The 27,902-nt window shown below is 42.4% G+C and overlaps 1 protein-coding gene across 19 annotated transcripts in view; it reads left to right on the top strand.

Annotated features, from left to right (window-relative positions):
* SPIN1 (spindlin 1) overlaps positions 1–27,902 on the top strand; it is a 61,371-nt gene that overhangs the window by 6,108 nt on the left and 27,361 nt on the right. For 4 of the 19 annotated variants that reach the window (XM_053968960.1, XM_053968977.1, XM_053968978.1 and 1 more), the window contains exons 1-3: positions 11,375–11,454; positions 19,524–19,666; positions 23,509–23,625. The exons of 3 other annotated variants lie outside the window; for them this stretch is intronic. The gene's annotated coding sequence lies outside the window, so the exon portion shown is untranslated. Of the gene's footprint in view, positions 1–11,365; positions 11,455–12,143; positions 12,215–12,285; positions 12,342–19,016; positions 19,667–23,508; positions 23,626–27,902 lie in introns of those variants that run through there. 12 more of the 19 variants (XM_053968964.1, XM_053968962.1, XM_053968963.1 and 9 more) reach the window with 12 other exon arrangements.

The following is a 27,902-nucleotide window of genomic DNA, read 5'->3' as shown; positions in this document are numbered from 1 at the left end:
ATTACATTTTTCTTTAGAAATCCCCTTCAGAGGTTCTCGTGTTGGTAAAAGATGGCCTACAAACCCATTAATTGGTTGTTTAGGTGTCAGTGGAGCTACGAATGAGATATTGTGGTGCTGAGATTTTGGGAGACATGATAGGCCAAAATCTGTACTCTGACAAGTATGCCTTCAAAAGCAGCTTAACAGTAGATTCTGACTTTCATGTGACTTCACAGAAATGTCTTATTGAGTGCTTTTAGGGTTAAGGGATGTGCAGGTTAAGGGATGTGTTGGAAACCACACATTGTTGCATATTCTTAGGTTCTTTGTTGATGGGCAGAGCAGCTAGCCTCTGGGTCATCTGTTCCTACTACTGAAGGGAGGAGTGAATAAGCACAGAAATCTTAATTTCCTAGACTACAGAAATACGTTTCAGGTGAATTACATCTCTGTCTTCTGCACTTCCATTTTATCAGTAAAGCATACGTATTGTTAGGTGCCAGACAGAAGACAAGAGGGCAAGCAGACTTTCCTATCTGTTCAAGTCAGGGGGAGTTTCGCTCCTGCCTTCAGTTATACCTATGTGTCTTGGTGTCTGCTGAGGAAGGCAGGAGTGTCCCTTGGAGTGCAAAATATGATGCCTTTCCTTCTGAATTATTTTAATTTTGAAATTAAGGGACTTTCAGGCAAAGATATGAGAAATGGAATAGCAGTTCTTTACTAGTGTGTATAGCAAGGCAAACAAACAACAGTGGCAGTGACAGCAAGCACGAGTAGAAATCCCATGGATTTCTGGATTTCTGGATTTCTGCTTCCCGCTCTTTGAGCACTTTCCCCATTGGTGCAGTTCCGGGCACAGCCGGCAGGGGCGCTGCTGGCTCCCGGTGGGCAGGGCAGGTGCAGTGGTTCCTCCGTGCCTGCAGGGGGCGCTGTGGCGCGGGTCCGGCTATCTCTATCCACGCAGGCAATGGCAGACGCAGCCGGCAAGAAGGGATGGAGAATTAGTTTGCTGTAGGAACCTCCAGGGGCAGCCATTCCTGTGCCCCCTCTGGATAGCGAAAGGAGCTGTTGAATGGACATTGGAGCAGTTAGCTGGTAAGGCAGGGATGAGCTAAGTCTGGGAGTGGTGGATGAGATGTATCAGAAAATTTGTAGCTGCAGCTGGAACCAAAGGGAGTTTGGGCTGTGGAGGGGGTGCACAGCTACAATGTAGCAAAAACTCGGAGCAGTGGCGGAAAAAAACTAAAATGGCAGCGGTGGGGAAGTGGCAGCCCGGCTCTGAGCAGGGCAGGGAAAAGGCTCCCTGGGAGGGGAAAGCGCTTGGGATCCCAGGGTTTTCTCCCGAGGCACCCCAGCAGATGGTGAAAAGTCCCTTTTTTAGTAAGGTTGGCTGTCCCAGTTCAGTGACTGCTCTCACGAGCAGAGGCTGACCCCACCACAGAAGAAGCAGGACCCAGCTGGGCTCCAGCAGCCGCAGTGAATTCCCTCCCCCAAGCAGCAGTCTCGACCATCCTCCTCCAAAGCCAAGTGCAAGAGAGCTAGGAGCTACCCCAGCCCCTTCTTTTTGCAGCACAAGCCTCCATCTCTGCCCTTCCCAGAGAAACCCAGAGAGAGTAGCCAGCTGGACCCCTCCTCTGAGCTGTGGCCACTTCTCTTGTCTCTCATAAGTACCCAGTCGTTACTGTCTCCTAGCAACACATATGGGAGAAAATTCCCTGAGAGAAAGAAACAAAAGGAAGAATCTTAAACCCCAGCACTGTGTTTAAGTGTTTATACCTGTGGCTTGTATGGAAAGAGATCAGACAGGGATATGTGGCTGTATTAATAGTGGATGAAAGTACATTTTCAAATGCTGTAACCTTGGTGGCTAACCAGAAGTGAAATAGATTTTGCATTACAGATAGTTTTAGGCTAGAGGCTTGAAGAACAGAATTTGCATGGATTTGTTTGAGGCAGGCTTTTTCTTTTGATCTTAGGTATAATTTAATTGAAGAAGGAAGAGTGATGGTGTGAATAGGCATCCCAGGTTTTGGTTGTACTTAAGCCTCTAATGACATTTCTAGGAGAGTTTGTGTTTGGGTTAGGGTGGCGCAATATGACATGGCATGAGCAAAAAGAGCAGAGGTGTGGTTGTTGTAGTGTGTGCTTTGATTATCTTCAGGACAGACTCCTAGAAGGCCTCACCTGATTTTATGGAGAAGGATATCCTGCTTCCGAGATCCTGTTTGCTGGAAGATACCTCACTTTTTCTCTTCTTCAGTTTCTGTATTTCCCATTCTCTGCTGCCCAGCTGAGTAGACTCAACTTTGTTTCAAGGACCACAGGACAATTTAGTCCTCCGTTCAAATAAGCGTGTGCATTTTCAAAAGGGAAGAGGGATGTGTGTTTTTTGGGAGGATTGTTTGTTGTTATTACCAATGCCTAGGTTGATGCAGAATCTCAGGAAATACATTTAACTGTTTATCAGTGAATCTAGTTCAGATCAGATATAAAACTTTACAAAGAGAAAATGAGATTATAAAGCAAAAAAAGTTGCTTCATTTATCTGTTGCTGTTGCTAGAATTCTACCTCCAAGTTCTATCATAATTAATTTACTTTCTCATTTAATTTCTATTTGTGCTGCATGCACAGTGGAGTAGTTTCAGAGCAGCAGTTGTTTTGAATACAACTTACCACTGAAGTTGAAGAAAATATAGCAAGTTTACTGTGGGTCAGACGCAGTACAGTAAAGAACAAGTAATTCCAAGGTGACTGTCATTCTGGAAGCATTGACTCCCTTCTTGCCATCATTTTGTTACCATTCTACAACTAGAAAATGAGGACAGCATAGCGTTTTAAGTCAGCTATACTCAAATGCATGCAGATGTTGTCTTAATTTTTTCACAGTCCAGTAGATAACTTCCCAGAGTAGCTTGAAATAGTTTGTCATCTGCTTAAATACTCCACATCTACTAATTAGTTTCATGAACATGTAGATACCATCATCAGAAGTAATATTTTGTGCCTTTTTCTTCTGTGCTTTTTAAGAAATACTAGCGATATGAGGATTGGTATGTTCCGATGTCTCTGCAGCTTTTGGGGAGAGTCACTGGTTTCACAGTTGAATTTATCTCTCTGTTGTCTTGCTCCTTACTAACATTCACACTCATACACACACACACATGCACACATATGCACAGTGTGTTGTGTTTTTTCACCAAAAATGTGAAACAGTACTCAAGCAAAGAAGATTCCATGGTACATCACAATGCTAATGGTTCTCCTCTTAGAGAGGAATGTATGATTGGTGGTTTAATAAGGTACCATTGTCTTTGATGATGAATCCAGTTCTGACTGAAGTATTTAAATTAATATTGCAAATATTTGATATAAATTTTCTACAGCTAATTTATCTTCTTTTAAAGTAAGTTTTTTGTTCTTTCACTGACCCTCCAGACTTACAGAAACCAGTGTAGTTAGCTGCAATTGGAGCTCATATAATAGAATGCTGAATTTTGTTTTCAGTGACTTGCTGTTATGCAGATTGCAACTTTGACATCTATGGCAACTATTCACCATTTAATTGTGATAATCTCTTTAGGCCAAGATTTTTAGACGGTGAGTGAACATTCTGCAGTTGATCTGGAAAAACTAACATCTCATTTTTCATTAGTAGCCATAGCAAGAGACTGCCATGCTTAACAACAAGTGTTTTCACTTAAGTGGTTTATGATTCCACTGTAGACTTACATGGATGCACTTGAGAACTGATTTAATATAAACTAAAATGGCTGAATGTGAAGAAAATAGGTAAGACAAATTCAGTTTAAGACTGACTGCTCAGCTTTTTCAAACTGTAGATTAAAGCCAAAAGATCATTTTCTCTGAATCTTTTTTTCAGTTTTGAGATTTTTTGTTTTTTTTTTTTTTTTCCCCTGGTCATTGCAAAGATAGGATGAAAAATTCTATTGATTTGAATTGTCTAACTATGTAAGTTTTTTAAAAAAACAGGTGTGTAATGAGAAATTTTCCTATGCTTGGAATATGCATTTAGTACCTATCAGTGTGATCATGCTTCAGTTTGCAAAAATGGTATTGTTTGCTCCTTCATTTCAGTAATTAGTAAAAAAAGTATCCATTTTTTTCTGACTAGAAGAGGCCAAAGTTTATTGATACTTTCACTCTTATTCCTCTTCCTGCTGTCAGCTGATTTAAGAAGCAGAGCAACATTTTTATTAGAATAGGGGCAATCAGTGTTTGTGTCCAGTGGAAATCCAAGTTAATATCTGATTTATTAAAAACTGTCTCTTATGGTTTTAGCTGCTGTGATGTTGGTTATGGGAGAAGTTTGGATACATGTGTCTCAAATCTTTGAATAAATGATCTTATGGCAAATCTTGTCATAGTTTTGGGTGTACAGAAAGCTAATGTAGGTATATATTTTCTAACCTTATCCCTTTTCTCTTTTCAATAATTTGTGGTCCTGCTTTTTTTTTTCTTTTTAAGTGCTGAATTACCACTTACATGTCAATATCCTCACTGGTTACTTAGGTTGGAGTTCATAACAATTAAATTTTGACATTCTGTGCAATACTGTGAATAATAGCTTGTCCTTATAAGAATGTTTATGCACTTTGTTTGCATTAAAAGTTCGTAGGTGGTTCTTGTGTTGCACAGGTATTTTTTTCTTACAAGTATTTGTGTCACAAATTCTTATCTTTCGTTTAGGATTTTTCTTTTACTATGCCTAGGTTTAATTTAGTTCTGCAGGAGCATCTTCAGGATACTCAAACACATCAAAGAATAATTTGGTACTTATGAGGCTTAGACTAAAAAGCTTGCAAGTGGTCCATCTAATGGAGATCATCCCCCTGCCCCTAAAAACTATATGCTGCTTGTATTCCCCCCATGTTTGAAAGTGTGTGTATCATCACTGGGTTGTGAAGAAGTGGTTGTGATGTACTTAAAATGACACTCTGAAAGATCAGCCAGCCTTCTCAAGAGCTGTAAATGCAGGAGTTTGATTTGCCATGATTACTCAACCTAACAGACTTGTAAGGGCAGTAACTTACCACTCTATTATTTCTAACAGAAGGGTAGGTATGTTTGCCCTAGGCTTGCTCTTCCAGAATGTTGGAGTGATCCTTTTGACTTTGGAGCAATCCTTCTCTGACTAGTGCAATAGAAATTAAACCTAGTCTTCTGACAAAAGCCGACTTGAGGAGACACGAGCAGAGAGCAGAAAAGTGCCTTACTTTTTTAGATAGACATTTTCCTCCATGGTTTCCAGAGACCTGTTGTAAATATTTCCAAAACAAATTGAGTAAACTTGCTTAGAGTTGTAAAAAATCGTTTGGGTCACTTCTGTCTGTAAGAGCGTGACTGAGAACAAAACAAGTGCATTGTAAAACTTAGAGTTCACTTGCATTCACCATGTAGTGAGAGCAAGCACAGTGATGGTGCAGTGCTGCTGTCATATCCTGGGCATCTGTTATTTTTGTGCATGGGTTTTTGGTTTTTTTTAATTCGAGGGAGGGGAGGATAGTTACCTACAAGGAAAGAAAGTTCTAGAACTACAGAGTGGTTTGGTTTGGAATGGATCTTAAAGATCATCTAGTTCTGACTCCTCTGCCCTGGACAGATACACCTTCCACTAGACAAGGATGCTCAAGGGCTTATTCAGGCAGACTTTATGCTTCCAGAGAGGAGGCATGCATAGCTTCTCTGAGCAGCCTGCTCCAGTGCCTCACCATCTGCACAGTAAAGAATTTCTTCCTGATACCTAATTTAAACCTATTCACTCTTACTTTGAAGCCACTCCCTCATGTCCTGTTACTGCTAGCCCTGATAAAAAGTCTTTCTCCAGCCTTCTTGTAGGTCCTCTTCAGGTACTGAAAGGCTGCTGTAAAAGTTACTCCAAAGCCTTCTCTTTCCAGGCAGGGCAACCCCAGCTCTCAACCTGATGTTGTAGATACGTGCTCCAGCCCTGTGATCATCAACTGAGAAGCTAGCCCAGTTCGTATTTGCCATGATGCAAAAGTGTGCTGCTTTGGATGGTTACACAAGCCTCTGACAGCTTCTTGTTGTGCCGTTGGTGCAGGTTCTTGCCCTGTGGTTAAATGCAAAGTTATTTGTAGTAGACTGAACAATTAGGAGTGGGTTAAAATTTACCTTTGGATAAAGTGATGTAAGGGAAGTTATCATGACTTTGTATAAGTACTAGATAGATCTCTTCTTTATATTTTTTTTAAAAAGCCTTATCTTGTAAGACTTCTTTAAGCATGGAGGACCATGTAAGTATCAAATGATCAGGCTGTAGGTTAGGATATACACAAGGTTAAAGCAGCAAGTATTTTTGCACTGCCTGTAAGAGGATGCTTTAAAAAGAAATCATTGTACTTCAGTGTCTTGGTATATTGTGCACAGTCATAGGGAAGAATTGTAGCAATATAGTGAAAATAAATAATACTTTTGTGTTACTAAGTATATTGTAAACATTGTCACTGTTTTTAAAGCTCGGCTTTTAAAGTTCGGCTAAACTTTGATAGTTGATGATAATTCATTCCATAGTAGAAGGACAGAATAGTACTGAAATTGAACCCTGTGTTCTGTTTAGCATAGGCAAATAATTCAGTAATAAAAGAGGTTGTGCTTGTCCATGCTGCCTGAAAGAAGAGTAGACAAGAACTATAAGAAAAGTCTTTTAAAATGCGCTCTGTGTGTCTTTATTGTTCTTGTACTAAAGTGTGCATAATGTTGCAGTAGTGGGAATTTTTTTTTCAAAATTAGTTTTGCTCTGCCATCTGTATGTATAGGAAAACAGATATATTTGTTCTTAGAAAGAACATTAGAAAGAAAATAGACTAGAAACTTCTTTATTTAAAAACCACTGCATGATTTAGTGTGGAATTTGAAAGTCTGTGTTGAGCATATTTCGTTTGTTGGGTTTTTTGTTTGTATTTTTAAGGAAACTCTTGTAAGCTCATTTGGCATGAATCAATTCTCTTATCCCTGCATTAGCTTCATTCCTAGTCAGTAGAACAGCCAAAATGTATGTGTTTTAATACCAGATCTATGATTTTTTTTTTTTTGCATTTTTGTGTTCAATTTTTGGAATTTATTTTTTGAACCAAGAGAGAAGCAAGGAATTCTTCAAAGGGCAAACATGTCAAGATGTCAGTGAGTCCTTACCCAAATATTTAATCTAGTTGTAATATTGCCTATGTGGGAAGCAGATCAAATAAGAAACTATTACATTTTAATCAGTTTAATGTTAGTAAAATGCTCTACTTACACACAGCTTCACTCTTGATACCTTGTAAAAAGCCAGACTAAGCCTATGAGGTTTTCTGAAATTAATTTCTGCAGAACTTCCTTTGTTTTCTGGGTTATTTATTTATGAATGTTTAAAGTGGCAGTTCTGCAGTTTTCCTTTACCCTGTGTCCTGATTTGGGAGAAAACATCCAGAAGGGGCCCCTCCAGAAAGCCAACCCACACAGCTCCTCCCCCCAACCTGTTCGGGAAAAAGGACCAACCTGTTGGTCCTTTTTTCTTCAGCAGGTTTTTTTCTTCAACCTGCTCAGGTGGTGGAACCTCAGGTGTTAACTAACCAGGTGGCCTTTGCTAAATGCTGCTCCCAATTTTTGCACAATCCTCCACCCAATGGTTTCAAGGTGGTTTTTAACAGTCCATTGTACCTCTCCACCTTGCCTGCAGCTGGTGCATGGTAGGAGATATGGTACACCCACTCAATGCCATGTTCCCTAGCCCAGGAGTTGATAAGGCTGTTCTTAAAATGAGTCCCATTGTCTGACTCAGTCCTCTCAGGGGTACCATGCCTCCAAAGGACCTGCTTTTCAAGGCCCAAGATGGTGTTACAGGCTGTAGCATGAGACACAGGGTAGGTTTCCAACCATCCCGTGGTGGCTTCTACCATTGTGAGCACGTAGCACTTGCCTTGGTGTGCCCGGGGCAGTGTGATGTAGTCAATCTGCCAGGCCTCCCCATACCTGTACTTGGATCCCCGCCCACCACAGCACAGGGGCTTCACTCGCTTGGCCTGTTTGATGGCAGCACATGTCTCACAGTCATGGATAACCTGAGAAATACTGTCCATGGTTAAATCCACCCCTTGGTCTCGTGCCCACTTATAGGTGGTATCTCTACCCTGATGGCCTGAGGCATCGTGGACCCAATAACTCTCCCTGTAGAGGTAGAGCTTTGGCCATTTCTCTCTTTCTGCGATGTCCAGGGCCAGTTGAACAGCTTTGAGTTTCACAAGTTGGCTTGATCCACCTTCTCCTTCAGTGGCCTCTACGACCTGTCATGTGGGGCTCCATATGGCTGCTTTCCACTTCCGATTCATCCCTATGGTGCTATAGGAACCATCAGTGAAAAAAATGTTGCGCGTTTCCTCTGCTGGCAGTTGGTTGTATGCTGGAGCTTCTTCAGCCCGCGTCACTGGTTCTTGTTCTTCATCCGTGAGACCAAAATTTTCACCTTCAGGCCAATTTGTAATTACTTCCTAAATCCCAGGGCGATTCAGTTTACCAGTACAGGTGTGCTGTGTGATAAGAGCTGAGATGCTTCATGAGCATCTGTAACTGAAGACAAAACTCTTAATGTCTTAGAAGTTTCTTTCTTAAATACAGTAAAGTACTGTAAGAGTGCTGTGTCAGAAAAGATACTGTTTTCATCAGTCAGCTAAACTTCTTCAGATGAAAACATGTCTGGGGAGCCTGTTCCACTGCCCAGTCACCTTCTGAGTGAAAAACCTTTTCCTGATCCCCGTCCATCCTAAGCCTCCCCTGACTGAGCTTCATGCCATTTGCTCAAGGTCTGTCACTGGTCATGAGAGTGAAGAGGTTGGTACCTTCCCCTCCACTTCACCTCATGCTGAAGTTGTAGACCACAGTGAAATCTCCTCCAGGCTGAACAGACGAAGTGACATCAGCCACTCATCATAAGGCTTCCCCTTCAGACCCTTCACCATCTTTGTGGCGCTCGTCTGGATGCTCTCTAATAGCTTAATGTCTTTTTCTAATATTGTGGCACCCAAAACTACACACAGCACTCAAGGTGAGGCTGACACAGTGCAGTGCAGAGCGGAGTGGGGCAATCCTCTTCCTCTGTTGGCAGTGCTGGGCCTGATGCACCCCAGGTTGGCCCTCCTGGCTGCTAGGGCACTGCTGACTTATATTCAACTTCTTTTGACCAGTGCCCCCAGGTCCCTTTCCACAGTGCTGCTCTCCAAACTCTTGTTCCTCAGTCTGTAGTCATGTCCATGGTTGTCCCAGGTGCAGAAGTCAGCACTTGCCCTTGTTAAACTTAATGGGATTGGTGAACACCTACCTCTCTAATTGTCAAGATATCTCTCAGTCCTTGAGGGAATCAACATCCCCTAATTTAGTGTCCTTGTCAAACTTCTTTAGTATCCATTTGAGTCATGCATTCAGGTTTTTAATGAAGATATTGAAGAGAACTAAGCTGAGAATTGAGTTTAGTTAGTTTAGAGGGGTTTGATTAGGAGTTTTTGGCGTAGCAGGTTTTTTATGGTATAAGGCTGTATGGACCTTAAAAATCGCAGGATTTGAAGGGATCCTAAAGATCATCTTGTTCCAACCCCCCTGCCTTGGGCAGAGATACCTTCCACTAGACCAGGATGCTCAAAGCATCATACAGCCTGGCCTTGAACACTTTCAAAAATAAGAGCCTCCACAACTTTTCTGAGCAGCTTGTTCCAGTGCCTCATCACCTGCACAGTAAAGAATTTCTTCCTGATACCTAATCTAAAACTTTTCTCTCTTACTTTGAAGCCACTCCCTCATGTCCTGTTGCTACTTGCCTTGATAAAGAGTCTTTCTCTGGGCTACTTGTTGGTCCTCTTCAGGTACTGAAAGGCTGCTGTAAAGTTACTCCAAAGCCTTCTTTTTCCAGGCAGGACAGCCCCAACTCTCTCAGCCTTATCTTGCAGCTTAGTAGCCCTCCTTGGGACTTCTTCCAATAGGTTCATGTCTGTCTTTTTGTCTCTGCTGGGAGGCAGAGATCTGATGTAGTATTCCAGGTGTGGTCTTTTGAGAGTGGGCTAAAGAGGTAATACCACCTTCCCAGACTTGCTGGTCATGCTACTTTTGATGCAGCCCAGGATGTGATTGGTTTTCTTGACTGCAGACACACATTACCAAGGCATGTTTATCTGACCAACACGCCCCCAACATGCCCCCAACAAGTCTTTCTCTCTGTGGCTCATCCCAAATCTTTCTCTCTGTGTCTGCTCTTCAACTGATTGTCTGCCCAATGTCTATATTCATGCTTGGGATTGCCTCAATCCAAGTACAGCACCTTGTACTTGGCCCTCTTGAGCTTCATAAGTTTCCCACGGACCCAGCTCTTATGCCTGTCCAGGTCCCTCTGGATGGCAGCACTTCCCTCCAGCATGTGGTCTGCCACACACAGTTTGGTGTCTTCAGAAAATTTGATGAGGGTGCATTTGATCCCACTGCCTGTGTTGATGACAAAGATGACAAACAATTCAGATCCCAGTACTGACCCCTGAGGACACCACTCGTCGCTGCTCTCCTCTTGGATATTCAGCTGTTTGCCACAACATTTTTGAGTGCAGCCTTCCAGCCAATTTCTTACTCATTAAGCTGTCTAATCTGTCAAATCATGTCTCTTGAGTTTAGAGACAAGAATATTGTGCAGGACAGTATCTAATATTTTGCAGAAATCCAGGTAGATGATGTTAGTCACTCTTTCTTCATGCACCACTATAGAAGGCCACGATTTGTCAGTCGTGATTTTGCCCTTGGTTATTGTCCACTGTTGAACTGAAGATGTTCCTCTACTATTACTCAGAAAAGCCAGTATAATATTTTTCTTCAGCCATCAATAAAAATGTTGAAGAGAATTGGACATTATGAAGTGATAAACTCATTATGGTGTGATAAATTCATCTTGCTTTGAGGACCAGGATTATTTTCCTGTGTTGGGTCACTGGACTACCTTGCACTTCAGTAGAACTAAGTGTTAAGGCTTGTGTTATGGTTAAATCTAGCTGGCAACCAAACCCCATGCAGCCACTTGCTCACTCCCACACCAGCAGGGTCAGGGAGAGAACTGGAAGGGTAAAAACCAGAAAACTCATGGGTTGAGAGAAAAGCAGTTTTATAGGGAAAGCAAAAGCCATGCAAACAAGCACAAGGAATTACTGTTTCCGATGGGGAGGTTGGTTCTCAGCCTTCCCCAGGAGAGTAGGGTCACATGACACATAATGGTTACTTGGGAAGATAAATGACATGGCTCCAGTATCCCCCAACCCTTCCTTCTTCCCCCCACCTTTACATCCTGAGCATGATGTCACAGGGTACGGAACATCCTTTCGGTCAGTTGGGGTCACCTCTCCTGGCTGTGTCCCATCCCAACCTCCCATGCACCCCCAATTTCCTCAGCAACATGGCAGTACAGAAAGCATAAAAGGTGCTGGCCCTGTGTAAGTCTGCTCAATAATAACAAAACCATAGCTGTGTTATCAACCTTGTGTTCAGCAGAAATCCAAAATACAGCCCCATACCAGCCAGAAAATTAACTCTACCCCAGCCAAACCTAGCACAGAATGTAATAGAGGAAGTAAAATTCACCAGCTTGTCAGGGAAGCTGTAATTTAATAGCCAGTGTCCTGGGAAATTAGAGGAAGAGAATTCAGGTTTCTTTTCAACCTCGTCTTTCTCTTAGAGCAGAGACATCTGCTAAATCTTCAGCTCTTAAGAATACAGAAAAATAGCAGGAAGATGCTGAAGTTGCTGGAAAACTGGGCTAAATGTGCAATGCATTATTCAGAGCTGGAATATTTGCCTCTCAAATGATACTGAAAATGCCTGAAGCATTTCTAATATCAGTAGATTTTATTGTCACAGATCACATGCTCTACAGAGTAGAAAAACTCTTGGTTTAACTGTGATAAAATATTCTCTTTCTGCTCTGAAAACTTTACCTGCAAAAAAGCAGCAAAGAAACTCCTGTGTAGTTAGTAGCTGTAGTATAGATACGTGACTATATTTCAGTAAAGCAATGAGTAGTAAGCTGTCTCCTTTTGTTCCCACCCGGCGCTGGCCGGGGGTTCGCCGTGGTGGGGGGGGGGGGTTGCTAGGCAACACACGCCGCTGCTCCCGGGTCTACGCCGAGATTCCCAGGTAGCAGTTGGGTCGCTGCCATACGGGCTGCACTGTTCTGAGAGCGCTACTAGGACCGAGGTAAAGAGACCCAGAGAGGACACCCGTGTGCAGTTCAAAGAAAGTTGTATTGCTCGAACGCCGCAGGGACAAGTGACGCTGGGCAGGGGTTTGGTTACAGCTTTTATAGGGGAACATAGGTGATAAGGTAAAACCAATAGAGACAGTGTCCAGTCTAAATACATCACAAGTCAAATCCAATGGGAATAGCTTCAGGGGGAGGGATGAATATACAGAAAAATACAGAAACGAAACTCTAACTTCAGATTCACAAAGCTTTTTGCCCTTTGCATAACTACGCACCACCACAGTAAGCAAGTCAGAAAGAAGAATTTTACATTATTGCTTCCTGTAAAAGGGAAACTGTTCTCTGTTTACATAGGAAAGAAATGGATCTCCTGTATATCTAAAGCTCATAATCCTCTTTAATTATTCTGCTGGCAAAATAACTTAATGCTCTTTATCTAGAAATATTTGTTATCTTACTAATTCTGTGTACCTTCAGACTGTCTTTTGCTTAATGTATGCAAAGTGTATAATTTTTGACATGTGATAATTGCATGTTGGGGTATGCTATAGTAGACAAGTTTCTCTGGGCTTAGAGTTGTTCTGCCTTTGAAAGCCATCAAATGAAGAGATCACTTGAATTAATCAGTGTGCATTTCTTTTTCTTGCATGGATGCATGTCCTTGCATTACATTCTGACCAGTATTAGTTTTAATTAGCTGTATTCCTGATGGATGATGACTGCAAGGAAATTTAAAAAAGGCTTCTAAGTCCTCTACTGCCTCTTTTGTTCTAAAAGTTGTGCATAGTAATATAAGAGCAAGTGTGTAATCAGTTGAGTTTAATGTACAGTAGTGGAAAATACTGTTTTCATATAAAGTACAAAAGCAATAAAACAGCTTAAGTAATACTTACTTCAAATAATATCTAAAACACATTTTCTCTTTTAGATTTCAAGAAATTGCAGTGTGCAGGCTTATGTGTGCCCTGCATGTTGCTGTTGACTGGCTAAAACTTCTGAATACATAAGTGAAAATGATGTATGACATGACCTGTCAGACACCAATTTTCTGGCAAACACGTTTGATTCAGTACTTCACTATGATGTGCGTTTGTGAACTAAGCTACAAATATTTTTGGAAGTATAGTTACAGGTTGCCCAGGGAATTATGAAGGAAATGACCGTAGCACTTAGTGCTGCGGTCTTGTTGACAAACAAGATAGTGTTCTGTCAAAGGACAATTAATTTTGGAGATCTTTTCTGACCTTAATGATTCTGTGGGGTTTTTTCATTATTAGCTGATGAAGTGAATATTTGCTATAGCCCTTTTATTAATTTGGATGGCCTAATTAATTATAAATCTAACATCCTTGGGTGAAAGGCAGAAAGGGTTCATTGGTTCTAAGACTGTATAGTGAAACATCACTCTACTAGCAAAATGGTGAAAAGAGCAGTGTGTAGCTGGTCAGAACATGGTGTAAATAGAGGGATTAAAATGGCTTCCTTTTATTGCATTTTGAACTAGTAAGATGAGTGTATCTGGGGAGTGCTTGTAAGCAGACATTTAAGAATTTTGTAGTACTGCTTATTTGAAGTTCCTCTTGACTGCTTGTGGTTGTCATTAGTACTTCTTAGTCTGGATGTATGCTTCAAAATCTTTAAAGAAAATTTATAATGAAACTTCAGTCAAAATTTCTTAAGTTTCTTCGTGATTATATAGTTAGGAAAAACTTTTTCTTCAGAAATAAACTGTTGTCCTTGATTAAGTATGTCAAACTTTGTATCAAAGATGTGAAATTGATGAGTATAAATAATATATCTTTAAGGGCATGGGTTTTTATAAGTGGAAAAAAATCAGTGAACTGCTAATGGATCACTTCAACTCAAAGAAATGAGCACTGAACAATTCTTGTTTATGTGTACTTAACCAAAGACCCTCTGCAACAGAACTTGGTAAATCCATGTTTTCTATGCAGCATTGTGTGGGCTGGATAGGATTGCATCTGTAATTTGTACTATTACTTCTTGCACTGTTGAAGACAACCACTGAGACTGTTTTGGTTGTGTTCTGTGATCTGCTTATGCTTTTTTAATGGTTTTGATGTTGACTGAAATATAGTTTTTCAGAGGTGATGGCTATGAGTTTTATTTGTGACAAGTAGCCCTCAGTGAGAAACCAGAAGCCACAGAGAAGTGTGTATTGTGTTAGCCTAGGATAGAAAAAAATACTGCAGGAATCCCAAGATTATTGGTATGAGGAACTATGTAAAAAAAGTTGAGCGACTGATTAAATTGGTCATGGTCAAATGACCATGCTTTTTCTATGAAGCAATGGTAGAATGACTTAAATGCAAGAATGACCAAAGGCTGAAGTCAGGGAGAGGGATAAAGAAAGAGTGTTAGGCAGTGGTTGAGGAGTAAGGTGTTTTAAAAGAAGTGAGAGAATTCGTGGCTTATTTTAGTTCAATATTTCATAGTGGCAGATAGCTTTAGAAACTGTAGAGTGACAAGTGATTTTGAGAGGTAAAGAGACCCTGCCAGTCTGGAAGGGTAACCAATGTATAATGTGGGCAGCCAGGCAAGCCTAAGTGCTGCTAGTACCACAGACTTGTTAACTTGATACACTCAGTAGAAACATTTGAATGCGCATATCTGGTATCACTAGCAACTGCTGTTGTGTGCTTATTAAGGCTACCTCATCTCTTAAATGGTCATTATGTGTGTACTTAAAATGTTGTGAATGTGAGAGGAGCAGAGCTGAAATGAACATGGAAATAATGAACTGTGCTTTTATAAAGAAAGCTATGCAATTACAATGAAGCAAGTGTAAGAGTTGCTCAACTTTGCCTTTAATAGTTGTTGAACTCTTATTAAATGGCGATTCATCACAGCAAGTTTAAAAGATTCTTTTAGGAAAGTGCTGATGCTGACTTACATGTTTTGGAGAAGCAGAAAGATTTCCTTGAGTTCTATCGAAAAAGTCTTTTAAAATGTAAAAGTAACTTAGAAGCCTTCTTTAACTTATCAATCAGGGGTCAGTAGGCAAAAGCTTGAGTTTTACTGTTTATAGGGATTTCATCTTGGAATTGTATTTTTCTCAAATGTAATCTTTAGATCAGGTTCAGGTATTTCAGATTGTTTTTAGGATATGCTGTATTGTACACTGCTGCTTTTTGTGTTTAGTTTTTGTATTCTTTGAGCAATTTTATGTATTGCTCTGAAATAGGAAATCTAAAATCAAAACATTGCTGTCTTGGAGTTTCAACAGCTTGGGCAGCAGCAGTTCCTGTTTCAGATCTGATGTTTGATCGTGGGCTGTGTTTTATTTACAGTGTTCTTAGCACAGAGTGAGCTGAAATAAGATCAGGGAAAACTGTCTCATAGTTTTAACATACATGTCACGAAATGAGATTCTTTATGTGTTACTTGATGAAAAACATACTATTGGGTTTCTACTTCCATTTAACAGCCCTTACTTTCTTAAGAGACTCCAAAGTCACAACTTTAGGTAATTTTTAATGTAAAAAATGATTCTGATATAACCCAGAGGTAAGGACTCAAAGAGCACAGTTGCCTGTCCAGGCCTCAGAAAGAACTTGCCATAAGATAAGCTTGCACAGCAGCTACTTTAGATAGCAGGAAACAGAGGAAGTTGGAACAGGAAGATGCTAATTCGAGGCCTGGAGGAGGCAAAACCTTTTTAGTACATCCTGGTTAATGCATCCAAAGATTCCTACTGTAGCAAAGTGTATGAAAGGAGGCAACTGCTCATACAGTTATCATTGGTGAAACACAGATCTCAAGGGGGTATGCTGCCATGCATACATGCAACTTTTACACTGGACTTCAGAGGAGGGCAGACTTTGGCCTATTTAGGAGACTTATTCAGAGAGTTCCTTGGGAAGGAGCCCTTAAAAACAAAGGAGTCCAGGAAAGGTGGGAGTGCTTCAAACAGAGATCTTGAGGGCACAGGAACAGACTGTCCCTGTGTGCCAAAAGGTGAGTTGATGAGGCAGATGTCCAGCCTGCATGGGCAATGACGTTTTGAAGGAACTCTGGAATAAAAAGAGGATGTATCATCTTTGGAAGGAGGGTCAGGTTTCTCAGGAAGTATTTAAGGGGCTTGCTAGTGCATGTAGGAAGAAAATTAGGGAGGCCAAAGCTCAGTGTGAACTTAATTTGGCAATTTTTGTAAAAGATAATAAAAAATGTTTTTACAAATATATTAATGATAAAAGGGAAGGGTAAGACCAACCTTTGTTCTCTATTGGATGCAGGAGGGAGCTTAATAACTTGAGATGAGGAGAAGGCAGAGGTACTTAACGCCTTCTTTGCCTCTTTTCTTTAGTGGGAAGACAGCTTGCCCTCAGGACAGCTGTCCTCCTGGGTTGGGAGATGGTGTCAGGAAGCAGAATGGTCCCCCTGTTATCCAAGAGGAGGCAGTCAGAGAGCTGCTGAGCTGCTTCGATGTTCATAAATCCATGGGACCAGATAGGATCAATCCCAGGGTGAAGAGGGAGCTGGCAGACGAGCTTGCAAAGTCTCTCTCCATAATTTACCAACTGCCCTGGCTCACTGGGGAGGTTCCAGATGGCTGGAACCTGACCAATGTGACGCCCATTCACAAAAAAGGTGGTGCGGCTTTGCGTTGTTTTCCCTGGACCCGGGCAGCTCTGGAGAGCCCAGCTAGGCCGCTGCTTCTCGGCAGGACCAGGGCTGCTGCGCGGCCCGGGCGCTCTGGCGTTCAGCGCACCGGCGTGGGGCTGGCCGCGCTCTGTGGCCGGCGCTAGGGCAAGACAAAGAGGCGAAGGAATGTCCAGTCTGTCCGTGCGGTCGGCTGGAGAGCTTTTGTTGTCGCGTGGAGCTGCGATGGAGAACCGCGGCTCGCTCCCAGCGCCACGTGGACAAAATGTCGCTGAGACCCGAGGGCGCGTGGGGTTTTATAGGGGGCGGGCAGACGAGGGCGGAAGCCCTCCCGCCCAATGGGGACAGGCAACATGGCGGTGACGTGGACCACGGTGACCAACGGGAACGTGATGGGGGCAGATACAGGGCTCTGGGACAAACGGGGACGTGGGGATGGGGTAACTGACACGGAAGTTTCAGGAATGAACAGGGCGTGGTTACTGGAGTGACATGGGGAAGCTCCAATGGCAGAAACACGGGGGTACACAGAACCGGCTAACTAACATTATAAAACTCTAATCTGAATGCAACCCGGGATGCAACAGGGTGGGAAGGAGGATCCTGGTAATTTTAAGCCAGTTAGCCTGACCTCAGTGGTAAGGTAGTGGAGCAGTTTATATTGGGTGTCATCACGCAGCCCTTACAGGATGGCCAGGGTATCAGACCCAGCCAGCAGGGGTTTAGGAGGGGCAGGTCCTGCCTGACCAACCTGGTCTCCTTTTATGACCAGGTGACCTCCCTGGTGGATGCAGGAAGGGCTGTGGATGTTGTGTGCCTGGACTTCAGCAAGGCCTTTGACGCTGTCTCCCGCAGCACACTGCTGGACAAGCTGGCAGCCCACGGCTTGGACAGGAGCACTCTTTGCTGGGTTAGGAACTGGCTGGATGGCTGGGCCCAGAGAGTGGTGGTGAGCAGTGCTGCATCCAGCTGGTGGCCAGTCACCAATGGTGTCCCTCAGGGCTCTGTGCCAGTTCTGTTCAATATTTTTATTGACAACATGGATGAGGGTGTTGAGTCTTTCATAGTAAATATGCAAACACTAGTAAATATGCAAACAAAGCTGGGAGCATGTGTTGATCTGTTGGAGGGTAGGAGGGCTCTGCAGAGAGACCTGGAACAGTTGGATGGATGGGCAGAGTCCAATAAGATGGCATTTAGGAAGTCCAAGTGCCGAGTCCTGCATTTTGGCCACAATCACCCCTGCTGTGCTATAGGCTGGGGACAGTGTGGCTGGACAGTGCCCAGGCAGAAAGGGACCTGGGGGTCGTGGCTGACAGCCGGCTGAACGTGAGCCAGCAGTGTGCCCTGGTGGCCAAGAAGGCCAAGGGCATCCTGTCCTGTATCAGGAATGGTGTGGCCAGCAGGCCCAGGGAGGTCATTCTCCCCCTGTACTTGGCACTGGTGAGGCTGCACCTTGAGTGCTGTGTCCAGTTCTGGGCCCTCAGTTTGGGAAGGATGTTGAGATGCTTGAGCATGTCCAGAGGAGGGCAACAAGGTTGGTGAGGGGCTTGGAACATGAGCGCTATGAGGAATGACTGAGGGAGCTGGGAGTGTTTAGCCTGGAGAAAAGGAGACCCAGAGGTGACCTTATCACTCTCTACAACTTCCTTGTAAGGTGGTTGTAGTCAGGTGGGGGTTGGCCTCTTTCTCCAGGCAGGAACTGACAGAACCAGAGGACACAGTCTCAAGCTAGGCCAAGGGAAATATAGGTTGGGAATTAGGAAAAAGTTTACAGAAAGTCTGATAAAGTACTGGAATCATCTGGCTGGGGAGATGATGGAGTCACCATCCCTGGATGTGTTTAAAAAATGACTGGATGTGGCGCTCAGTGCCCTGGTCTAGTTGAGGTGTTAGGACATGGGTTGGACCCTGTGATCTTAAAGGTCTTTTTCAACCTAGTGATTCTGTCTGATTCTGTGTGTGAATTTGGACTGTATAGCTAGTAGCTGTGGAAGAATGACTTGGGGATGCCCACCATCAAGAAGCCCAGAGTGAGGAAGGACCCAGGGGACACCAGTGAATCCTTTTCCCTGTCTTCCTCCCACCCTCTCCAGAGCTGTACTCTGTCCCTGGAGAAATAGAGTATGGGCCCAATGGACTGATGTGTTTGCATGAGAACCTTTTGTATGATAGCTGGTTTCTATTTTGCATGAGAACTTTTTATGTTCAAGATACATACTCTCAGTGACTGGATCAGGTATGAGTTCAGAGACCTTACCTTGCAAGTCCAAAAAAAGTGTCAAAAAGCGCTGTAGATATGTTATTATTAAGGGAGCAAGGGGTATGTGGAATGTTAAATCATAATAAAACTGAATAAAACTGTATCACTGTTCACAATGCTGTGGCACTGATGGAAGAAGCCCAAGGCAGAATTGAAGAAATTGCTACCCATCACTCCAAGCCCAAGACAGTTTTCTAGGACTTAGCCCCAATTCCTGGATTATGTCAGTACTTTGATCCTTGGGACTCAGAGGGTAGGGGAAATGGTTAATGAGACTTGGGTTGATGACTGCCATTGGATTTGCATTTTTAATGATTTGGTTAGCTATTTTATATTGTACAGTTGCTCATGTTACTGCTTCTGTCTTTTCTCCTTCTGTTGCTTCATATACATCACCCTTGTGGCCAACCCATGAGCTGAAGAACAAAGTCCCTGGAGGGCAGTATTTGAGCCACGGGGTGGTGTAAGGACTTAAAGAGCAGAGTTTCCTGTCTCAGACTGTCAAGGCCACACAGAAGGTACTTGCCTGTAAGATAAGGCATCACAATGGAAACCTGAGGTCAGTGACAGAAGGGAAGAATTTGCAACAGGAAAGTGCTAATTCTGTGCCCGTCAGAGGCAAAACTCGGTTAGCACATCCTGGTTAATACATCAGGATGAAAATTCCTACTGTAGTAAAGTGTATGGGAAGCAGCTGCTCATATACATATCATCAGTAAAAGAAAGAGCATGCTGAAGAGGGTCCCACGGAGAGCCAGCTGGAATAATGACACTCAAACCAATATGGCTAGATGTCATCCTCTTAAAGTCTAATTTTTTCATGTTTTATAACTTTATCACCTTACATAACATTCATTTGGTTAACGTGATATAATTACACATAGAAGTCACTTACTTATTGGCTGTTATACTATAAGAGTCTGATCAGGTTATAGTACGTGACAGGTTTCATATACTACTCAGCATCCAGCATTGACTATTGTGTTTGTACAAAGCTTATTTGTGGTGAGCGCTGGTCCAGGACAGTCAGGACAGATGGAGACGAGAGATCTCTAGAGCCCGGTCTTAGGATATACGGTTTATTGTGGGGGCCCTGCTTGGACCTGCCAGGTGCAGCTCAAAGCAGGCCCCAAGGAGTGGAGGCAGGGCAAGATAGCGAGAGGGTCCAAGAGGGAGGCAAAAGAGCAAGAAGAAAAAGAAATAGAAGAGAAGAAGAAGAAAAAGAAGATGGCCCCAGCTTCTCGGCTACACCTTATCAAGGGGGCTTGAAGGTGGGTGCGGAAAAGGACTTTGGACCAATGGGATTACAGATACATCATACTTCAGGGGAGGGTTATAAATGCAAGATACTCTACATTTTTGAGGAATGAGACAGAACACTTTATCTGACCCTTTGCTTTGTCTGTGGGTCAAAAAAGGGAGTTATCTTCCACCGGCTACACCACTGCCCACTAGCTACTTAGCAACCAAGGTCTGTCATCTCAAAGCTCGTTTTCATCTCAATCTGGCTCGCATTCTCTGCACTTTCCCAATCCCCCACTAGGCAATCGTACCTATAAGGCTTTCTTGTTTCATCTTCCCCAACACTTATTGTCTTTTCAAGGATGTCCTAAATACTTTAAAGTAACTAAAGTAACTCTATAATCTGCAGGCCAGGGTTGTCCAGTTCCTGCAAAGGAATAGCATCAAGGATAGCATGTCCTTGTTCCACGAGAAATTTCTCTACAGCATGCCAATACAGAATTATCTGTATTCTCCCTCACTTCCCTCCCTTGTTAACAGTTAAACTTCTGATCTGTAATTCTTCATCCTTATTCTATGATCTTAATTTCACACTTGTCCTAATTTTGGCTAGGACAGTTAATTTCATCACAGTTGCCAGGAGGGAGATGGAGCCTGTAGCTGTGTGGGCAGGGCCAGGTTACTTTATAGCTCCATCATTATTAGAGGGCATGGCTTTAAATTGGAGAAAAAGGGAATTATGCAGAACAGCCATTATTTTGTTCTGTTTTTCCAGGACAGCAAAGCAGCCAATAGAGTAGTGTGTGTGCAGTCCAGCTGGAGAATTTGTACATGTGTTTTTTGCCTCAGGCCTGGGGAAGGAGCATGGATGGAGACAGAATCACAGAATGAACTGGGCTAGAAAAGACCTTTTGAAATCAAGTCCAACCTATGACCTAACACCTCCTCATCAACTAAACCATGGCACAGAGTGCCACATCAGTCTTTTTTAAAATATGTCCATGGATGGTGACTCCACCACTTCTCTGGGCAGATGATTCCAGTGCCCAATCACTCTTTCAGGGAAGAATTTTTTTCTAATGTCTAACCTAAACTTCCCCTTGTGCAGCTTAAGACTGTGTCTTCATGTTCTTGTGAGAGAAGAGACCGACCCCCCATCTAGCTCCAACCACCTTTTAGGAAGTTGTGGGGAGTGATAAGGTCACCACTGAGCCTCCTTTTCTCCAGGCCAAATACCCACAGCTCCTTCAGCTGTTTTTCATAGGGCTTGTGTTCCAAGCTCTTCACCAGCCTTGTTGCTCTCCTCTGGTGCATTCAAGTTTCTAAGTGTCCTTCCTAAACTTCCCAAGACAATTTGTCTGCCATTATTTTTCATTGTCTCGGGCTCAGGGAAGAAGATGGTGGCTGTTGTAATTGTCTGCAATATTCTCCTTTGTCTCAGGAATCTGTGTATCACTGGACACAAGTAACTCTGGGTCAGTTGGACTTCTATAAGCATTTTTTGCATGTGATCACCCTCTTTTATTCGCTGTTGTTATTAGTATTGTTGCTACTACTGTTTGTGCTCCTTAGGTCATTGCTGTTTTTCTAGTGCATTGTTGTCTCAATCCATAATCTCTGCCTTTTTGTCCCTTTCTCAGTGGAGCAGTTGGAAGAAAGGAAGTGGCAGTTTGGAGCTTAATTTCCATCTGGGTTTGAGTTACAAGAGCCCTTAAAAAGGAATCTTTTTATGAGAAGAATTTCTGTGCATGGAGCTCACAGTTCTGTGAACCTCCAGAGTAGAGTTTCCTTACAATAACTGCATATTAAAGTTTCCTACGTAGTGATTTCTTCAAGTACATGGACAGATAGTGGCAAGTTAATAATAGAGTTTTTCACAGGTTATGTTGAGATCCTTACCCATGTGCAAGGAACTGATAATTCCAGATCTCTAATGGATCAGGCTTCAACCTCTGGTTTTGTTTGCTGATATTCTTTAGGCAATTTCTAGTAAGGTTTTTTCTTTCCTTCCCCATTATAAAAGAACAAAAAACAAACAAAAGGAAAGAACCCCAAAACCCTAGGTGGTACAGCCTGGGCCTTTGTAACCCTGAAGCTAAAAAGTAGTTCTTTCGTGGTCATACATACTTATTATTTTGGTTTGTGTTCAAGTATGTTGAAAATGTTACCTTCCACACAGAAGGACCCACAAAGGAAGCAAGCCCTATGATCTTTTTAAGGAGTACCCAAATGGCAAGTGAAAATGGTAGCCAGAGGCCAGAATTCCACACTCATGTTCTACTATATCCTGAGGGGTGGCATAAAATATCAAGCCAGTCAGAGGAGAATCAAGATGACATAATCTTGATTTGTAGTTGCCCAGAAAGTCTGAAATAATTCTTTGTATGCAGTAGGATTTATACACTCTTTAGAAAGTCACCCCTTGGTATATTTCAGAAGAGTAGGCATTGGATTCTAGATACCTAAACTTTCAGGAAAGTACTTCTTGCTGTCTGGAAGACCTTGACTCGTAAAGTTGAACTTCAATAATCAATGTCAGTGATGTGGCACTAGTTAGGTCTGTTGACTCTTAGCTTGGGCTAGAAAACATTTGGGAAATTTCACATTTCACAGATACTTTTTCACCTATGGATTTTACACATTTTAAACTACAAAACATATTTATATGTGAATATTTTAAGACAAACACCATATCCTTCTTTACATAGTGCTTAGAATTCTGAAATTGATTTTTCTCCCAAGAATCCAGGAATTTTCAAGGAACACCCACTCCTGCCATCAAATGTGACACAATGTGTTCTTCCTGTAATTTTCAGCAGTTCTCCTGCATGGTAGAAGCTAACATGATTGCTCTCTGTTTTGAATGTTTGTTTGGTGTTTCTCAGTAGACAGTGAAAGGTCCTATTTCCTTGGTTTTTTTTGGTTTTTGATGCTATTGATAGATGGGTGCTCTAATGCAGATAAGAAGGCTCTTTATTTTTAGTGTCTTGAATCTCCGACAATGATAAAGGATATTACAAATACATGTGCATACAAATATATGTAAACATAAGGGTATGCTAAAATACATGTAAATGTAGCCACTAAAAATTACTTATAAGCTTGGAGAAAACAACACCTTTTTATCATTCAGCCAATAACACTTTTTTCTTAAATCAGAACTAGCTGCATTCTAACGTGTGGACTGCGAATCCTGTGCCCTCCTGACCTCTTCACTGGTGCTTTTATTGCAATTTAGAAGTGTAGTGAGGGAGTGCTGAAAATTAGTCTTGCAAGGTAATACTCTGATCCTGTAAAGATGTTATTAAGTCTCTGAAATTAAGTAAGATAAGTAAGTTTGTGTAAAGTATTGTTTTATAGTAACAGCTCTAGTGAAGTTTTTACTGCTGCCCTTACAAATTAACCCAAATATACACTGTCAGAGTTCATTTCATCTGTTGTAATGCTGAATTGGATTAAGTGAGATAGGCTGATTTAATGATATATAACATGAAGGAAATGAAATGGAAGTAAAGCACAAACTATACTGGGTTCTCTAATAGCTACATTTTGCTAATTCAGAAAATAAAAAACAAGCCTGGATAGATAACAATGGAAATTGCAGTTTTAGGATTTCTCTCTGGCTGTTCTTTCCATTCATCTTTATTTTTCATGTGTGTAAGAACTTTTGAATGCAGTATTCACTGGTTCCTATCTACATGGGATCTTGTAAGACTATACTAATGTTTCAAGTTAACAAACTAAAACAAAATAAATCCACCTTTCACCTTGATCACTGTTCCTAACTTTAAGAGAGCGATGGTAAGGACATGTGTTAAAAGATTATAGGTTTAATGAAACTTGTTAAAACCGTTGCCTGAGATAGCAACCTTCTGAAAGAATAGTATCCTTTTTAAAGCTACCCATCTAATTCTAAACCTTTGGGATAGTTCTTCAGCATAATTACCATTGATAGTTATTGTTCTACTATAGTTTTACCAAATGTTGTTAGGATTCCTAAGTTATGTCAACTTCCCTGGTTTCACTCTTGTCTTCTTAAGTGTGGTGGTTTAACACCAGCTGGAAACGATATTCCAAATAAGCCACATCTCTTCTCCCTGCCCTTCTAGTAAGAGATGAGGGAAAGGCAGACACTATGGGTTGACATAACAATTACTGAAAGCAAAGAGGAGTGGAATAAGAAACACACAGTAATAGTAGCAATGCTCATAACAAAACTATAGAAAATGAGAAGGCTTTACACACAAAAACAGGTATTCACCACCATGACTTAGCTTTGCCTGGTGACCAAGGTAAAGACAAGATGGTGGCTGTTCCTGCACTCAGTACCATGTGGTTTCCCCAGACAAAGACAAGATGGCAGGTACTCTTCACAACCAGCTCTCCCTGTCCCCAAGCCCAAGACAACAGAAAACAGTAACAGACAAACCCCCAAAATCAAGACCATCCATCACACTGCACCACTGTATCATTCCTGGTGGCTTCTTGAACCAGTGACACTACTTTGGACATCTCCATTCAACTCCTCTGGACTCTGCTGTGCTTGGCACCCAGACACACAGTTTCCTGAGGGAATGTTCTTGTCATTCGTTTCCAGTCATGCTTACTTCAGCTTTCAGTAGAGTCAGCTGTTGGGATCCCCCCGTCAGCCCAGAAATATAGATGGATTCTATCCCTACATACCTTGATGGCAGGGAACATGGTGTGTTGGTGCCAACTAAAGCCTCCTTACAGGTCTAATGTGCCAGGGTATCAGATCCACATTCCAGTAGACCTGATTATTCCTTTCCCCCTTCTGTTTTAGAGGCAGGGCATCTCTTGGTCTGGTCATAGTACTTGTTACTTCTTGTAAATATGACCTTCAGGGCGATCAGAAATAACATCAGCCTTTTTAATCTCTCTACGGTCTTGCCCAAGGAAAACAGGAGCTGCATTTATTATCAAAGAGTTTAATGTGGTATATTTATCCTTCGTCTCAACAGAGGTGCTGCTAGAGCAGAGGTGGGTTTTCTGTCCCACTTCCTCAAGTATTCTCGGTGGTCATGTATGTAGAACCACAGATTACCTTGTGGTGTGTACCCTCTCTCTATAGCTGCAGAGCACCTGCTGCCTAATAGCAGGAACTCTGATCTGTACTGGCAGGGCATGGGACATTTCCTCCCTAAATTTTTGGTAGTCTTTTTAAAATTGTTGTCGGTCCTCTTTAATTTCCCCATTGAATTGTTGTAAGTCCTTGGTCAGTCATTTCACAGATGAGATGCAGTCCTGTATTGGGATGGAGATAGTTTCTTTATATAGCTGGACTTTGGTAGCCAAATTGTTCACTTTTCTTTCTCCTTCCCTCTATGACTTCTCTGCCAGTGAGTTGGCACGTGACACTGGCAGACTCTGTAGGAGCTTCACCACATGTTTTGTATATGTACATTGGATGCCATCTGTATTTATAGGGGACTGCTTGTTATTTGAATTGAATCTTTATAGATTACCTCCATTACAACTAATTCTCTCAGGTACTGGATCCGTTACCTCCATCATATTTCCACTTGTGTTGGTGCACTAAAAGGTCATCTGTGCATCTCTGCATTAGACTTGACAGGAGGTACTTCCAGAGACTGAGAGTTTCTGATCTTTTCAAAATCCCCTGGTCAATGCCTGCATTCCAGGACAGGGATCCTAACTGCTTGCCTTCGTTGCCGTCTAGTGTTGCACCATTTGCCACGGTATCCCAGCATCAAGCAGCCAGGTCAGTAGGGCTCACCAGGCTGGTGGCTGTTATCTTTTTGTGTATGTCAGAGCTCACCCATGGATAGGGATCAGGTGATCAGCCCTGTCTCTCCCTCTGGTTTTGAGGGTCCTCATCCTCACAATGCGAATTGATTTGGTCTTGAATTTTTTCTTCTGAACAGGGTCAGCTGCAGCTGACATGGGTTGTTCCTCTGGTTCAGCTGCAGTTTGAGTCACCTCGCTGCCTGTTGCTCTGCTTTCCTTTCCTTCCCCTGAGAGTGCTGTCAGACACACAAGCAGTGTCTGACAAGTGTCAGCAAGTTGCATAACTTTGCGCCTCTCTGGAGTTGTCACAGCATTTTTCTTTCAAATATTTTGCCACTTTTTATCACGGTCCTATATTTTTCAGGGGTGAACTTCAAAACAACTGGAGCAGCATACTCGTTTAAAAGCTGGCTTATTTTCTCTGCTATTCCATGCTACTCATGACTGTTCAGCTCCAGGGCAGTTAACTGAACAACTTCCCTAGATGTGTCTATGCTTACTCAAAACATTGTGTAGACTTAACTTATTCTAAATTTCATTTATTCTAGACTGCACTGAAGAAACTTGGCAGACATTGCAATTAGAATATGCTTTCTTTAGCATCCAAATGGAATTTAAGATTCTCAAAAACTGTTGTAGCAGGTCCAAAGGAGGAAAAAGAGGTGAAAGGTTGAGAAAAATCATTGTCCTCTGACCCCTCTACAGGCTGGGTCCTATTATTAATGAATCCTCAGAGGTAGAAGCCAAGGCCAGGACAGGTGAACAGCACTGAACACATATCCCAGATGACCTTTATTGCCATTGATGTTATCCCGTCATAAACTGATACCACACAGTACAGCAACAAAGCAATCCTGATCCTTCTCCCTACTCTGAAAAAATAGCATCATGGGGAGCATGTATAGGAATATATGCAGGGTTAAATATCACACCTCCATGAACAAATAGAGCAGCTGTAACTAGGGAGTTCTGTACCTAATACACAGATTCTTAGATCAAAGTTATCCCTACCCTTTTGTGGCTCACAGTGGGCACCAATGAATGTAGTGATTTGACCCCATCCACAAATTAAACTCCAAATAAGCCTCTCTCCTTCTTCCGACAAAGGCAGAGACTATGGGTTGAGATCACAATTTAGTGAAAGCGAGTAGCAGTGGAATAAGAAATGCACAGTAATAGCAGCAGTATTAATAACAAAAGTATACAAGAAGAGAAGGTGCATTGTAGACAAAAATGGGTGTTCACCACCTCCATGTAGTTGTCTGTGGCAGCTGGGACAAAGACAAGATGGCAGACACTCCCTGTCCTGCAGGCCTGAGACAATGGAAAAAACAATGACAAACCCCTGAAAGCAAGATCACTCATATTGTGCTGTGCCACTGCTTTGTTCCCCATGGCTGATTCCCACCCCAGCGCCTCTACTTTTGCCCTTTTCACTCTGCTAGGGCTCGGTTCCCAGCATCACCAGGGCTTTTAACTGTTCTGCTGGGCTCAGCTTTGTTCGCCACCTAGAGCTGCACTCTCCTGAGGGACAGGAATGGATGAGGAGTGGCGAGAGAGGGCATGGTCCACTCAGCTGATTCCAGCAACCTCTCAGAGGAAGAGGTAAACAAAGTTGCATCATTTCTGCAGGGTACTCCCTTTTTCTTTCCCCAGCAGCTGTGCCCTGTAGTGCTCATGTAGATGGTAGAGAATAGCAATATAAGCCACGCCCATGCAGTTCTGAGCTCCACCCCCTCCCTACAACCGCAAGAACTTATTAGCTAGCCTTTTTATATTGTTTT

This window comes from Vidua chalybeata, chromosome Z (assembly GCF_026979565.1).
Source record: "Vidua chalybeata isolate OUT-0048 chromosome Z, bVidCha1 merged haplotype, whole genome shotgun sequence".
NCBI lineage: Eukaryota > Metazoa > Chordata > Aves > Passeriformes > Viduidae > Vidua > Vidua chalybeata.
This window is presented reverse-complemented; position numbering and strand designations above follow the sequence as displayed.